This window comes from Papilio xuthus, unplaced genomic scaffold (genome assembly GCF_000836235.2).
Source record: "Papilio xuthus unplaced genomic scaffold, Pxut_1.1 DF828258.1, whole genome shotgun sequence".
Classification (NCBI taxonomy): domain Eukaryota; kingdom Metazoa; phylum Arthropoda; class Insecta; order Lepidoptera; family Papilionidae; genus Papilio; species Papilio xuthus.
In genome coordinates this window covers 1255179-1258543 of record NW_013530391.1, presented here as the reverse complement: position 1 = coordinate 1258543, position 3365 = coordinate 1255179, and the positions used below count along the sequence as shown (strand labels likewise).

The 3365-nt window shown below is 44.7% G+C and overlaps 1 protein-coding gene across 3 annotated transcripts in view; it reads left to right on the top strand.

Annotated features, from left to right (window-relative positions):
* The window catches only part of LOC106113391 (uncharacterized), a 10533-nt gene that overhangs the window by 4993 nt on the left and 2175 nt on the right, over positions 1-3365 (top strand). The window contains exons 1-2 of one of the 3 annotated variants that reach the window (XR_001227659.1): positions 1238-1906; positions 2479-2637. The gene's annotated coding sequence lies outside the window, so the exon portion shown is untranslated. Of the gene's footprint in view, positions 1-1237; positions 1907-2478; positions 2638-3365 lie in introns of those variants that run through there. The other 2 variants (XR_001227660.1, XR_001227658.1) reach the window with 2 other exon arrangements.

Sequence of the window (3365 nt, the reverse complement as noted above, 5' to 3'; positions counted from 1 at the left end):
GGACTTGGGGTGCGGGAATATCTTTATTTCTTTATTTTAAGTGTTTAAAAATCAATTACATAGTCTTAAAATTATATCACATTCTTTTCTTACATCTAGGTTAAAAAACATTAAAACAATTAAAAAATTTAAAATTAAACGGTTAAAAAGTGAAAGGCGGCGACGGCGGCGGCGGCGGCGGCGGAGGCGGCGGCGGCGGCGGCGGAGGTGGCGGCGGCGGCGGCGGCGGTGGCGGCGGTAATGGATGCGGGGAACTCCATTGCCCGCCGAGGGCGGCCTCCCTCCGTGCAGAAGGGTTCATGGTGCACTTTTCACGATGGTTCAATGTCCGTTCCAGTCGGCAGCCACAGGAGAGTGTTCTGCTGCCGTGCCTCGGCTGGTAAGGTGTTGACCCATCGAACGCCGACACACGGCGCTGGCGCAAGTGTTGCGTTGATTATCGGAGAAACACTTTTCTCAACGACATCTATAGTGGTTGAGAACTTGGTGGGCGTCCTTTAGGGTAAAGTGCAAGCACAAAACACGATGACCCAACTCGATCCGTCTCCACTTCACGACTATATTCGTAACAACTGTCAAAACGCCTTATATAAAGATGGTGCCTCGACCCCTCTCAAGCCCACCTGGCTCTGCTCTGATTGGTCGTTACTTAAATAACGATAATAATGTTATTTAGTCTAGGAAAGACGTAACTTATAAAGTAAGATCAAATTAAAAGTTATTAGAAGCTTTTACAATATCAATAAACATTAAAAATTGCACACTATGCGTTAAACAGTAATTCAGTTGACAATGGCTACTTAATAACTTCCTACTTTAAATATATTGTTAGCTGAGGGTGGAACTTAAAAATAATGGTAAGGTGATGCCAATATAAGAGACCGCACCCTCATTTTCGGGACACACTCGCCACCGAACACTGAAGCCAGCGGAAGCTCTGCCCGTTTGACTACCCAAAATAATTAATCATTTTAACTCTGATAGTTGATTAAGTTAATGTTGTATTTTTAAATCATTTTAGTGTTAATTACATTTATTCAATTCTGTTAGTTTTCTTATTAATTCAAAAAGTACTGCAGTAGTGTATAAGAGATTGTTTTTTTAATTTTCCCTGCTTCTGATCCTTAAGATCAGAAGTGGGATAGTGAAACTCTCACGTCCTTGTTTGTACATCCTGATACGATGTTTCCATTTTTATTTATTTAATTGGCTAGTCATACGATCAGAAATATATTTTTGGAAATTGTAACTACGTTTGTTTAAAAGGACAAATTAACCCTTTGTTTTCGGTGTTTCGTATAATATACGTGAGTAAGACGCGATGTGACGGTGTGATCAAGTTTTATAATGTCAACTTTGGTGAGTACGTTCCAATTGTTTTCTTCTCCGCTTTAAAATAACAAATAGAAGTTGTTGTCTACGCCAAACTTGACACCTGGCCGAGCGGCGCGGGGGCGACGTCACTCAACTTCAAGCACTCTTTTCATTCAATTCATTCTCGCAATTCTCGCACTCACGCGCACACTCGTCGCAGCACTAATGTACTTCTTCTAATTAAACGCGAATCTAAGATATTTCGACCAGTTTTTTATTTTCTTGTTCTGTACTGAACAAAGTGGCGACCGTGACAGGACCTGCAAAAGCCAGAAACAACAATTTCGAAGTTGCAACCTTTTTGCCAAGCGAAGGACAAACAAAGGTCATCGGCACGTGCATCCGTCCAGCCTTCTACATCTTCTTGGAGGACTACAAAGGGCTGTGACTACATCGGAGCCCGTGCAACTAGACTTCCTCACGCTGGTCTACGTATCAAGCAACATCCCGAAGGATCCTCACGCCTACGTGGAAGTCAGCCAGCATCGCCTATTGGAACTGCTTTCTTTTTGTTGCTTCCTGCCTTTCTCAAGTGAGCCCGTTCCTCTTCTACTTTCCTATAATAATTGCCTTTTTTTTTAATGGGTGGCTCTATGCCACCCTCTCGTTCCCCTAACTTATTCTACGTCAGGGACCTGGGGTGCGGGAATATCTTTATTTCTTTATTTAAATGTTTTTTAAAAATCAATTACATTAAATTAAATAACTATCACATTCGTTTTTTTTCCTTAATATCTAAATTTAAAACGTTAAAAACAATGAAAAATGTAAAATTAAAAGGTTAAAAAGTAATATCTATATACAAGTTAAAAACATTAAAAATTTCAATAAAAATAAAATATCTATATACAATTTAAAAGCCAATAAAAACAATAAACCCAATAAAACAATATTTTAAATACTATAACTAATGCAAAAGGGCAGTTAAAACAAATAAATACTTACAACTACGAATGTGATACAATATAAATTAAGTCTTATTCCTATTTATGGCTAAGAGGGCAGACGCTTTGCAAAACTCTAAAAATCTGTCTCTTGTCTTTTTATTATGTACTAAATTGCTAATCGTGTCAATATTTATCTTACTATCTAATTCAATTTCAGCGCCGGCCCTCATCGCACCGGATACCGGGCACTCAGTGAGAAGATGCAGCACGGACTCCTCGGTACCCGGATCGCAAATGCACGAGGGGCTCCCCTTGCAGCGGAACCTGCACAAATGCACAATACGAGAAGAACCCCCCGTGCCCTGTAAAAACTTGGGTAAGTACCTGATCCGGGTCTATTTTCCTAATAACGGGGTACGCTCGTACGACGTCCGGGAAGAAGACCTTGGTTGTCGAGGCAGTTTCCGCGTCCCGCCATCCCAAACGGATAACGCTGCGCCGACCTTGCCTTCTATTTTGCTACCGTCGGTGTAGATGTTGATAACATCTACATCGGCGGCAGCTCGCCGGGCCACTTCGTCACCGTTGGCCAGGCAGCCGAACTGCCCGCACCCTGGTGGCGACGATCGGGAGCGACCTCTCGCTTCCTGGCGTCATACGCGCTATGCTGGGAAGCGAGAGGTCATGGACAGCGGTTGCCTCCTTCTGCGAGTCAGTTATCTCGCAGAGGGAGGCAAAAGAGCGGGAGCGCGAGGGAGATCCCCTGGCGCCCCCGCTCAGACGTAGAAGAGTGGGGCGGAGAAGGCGGCAGTATATCGCCGCCCTCCCCTCCCACAATAGCCCTCTGGTGATGGACACGGGGGAGTCCATCACCGGCGACTGAGGGTTGCCTCCCCCCCCGAGAGGGAGCTGCCTCGGCAGCTGGCGCAGACGGGGCCGCGGACGAGAGCGAAAGCGTGCCCGTGGTCCCGTCCCGATGCGTTGGAGGAACAGAGGGGTTTAGTGGGTATGCTTCCCATCCGGAAGAGAATCCCACATAACTACCGCGACCCCCCGGTGCGCGGAGTATGCATAAAGCATTCCCCTCTGAAAAAAAAAAAAAAA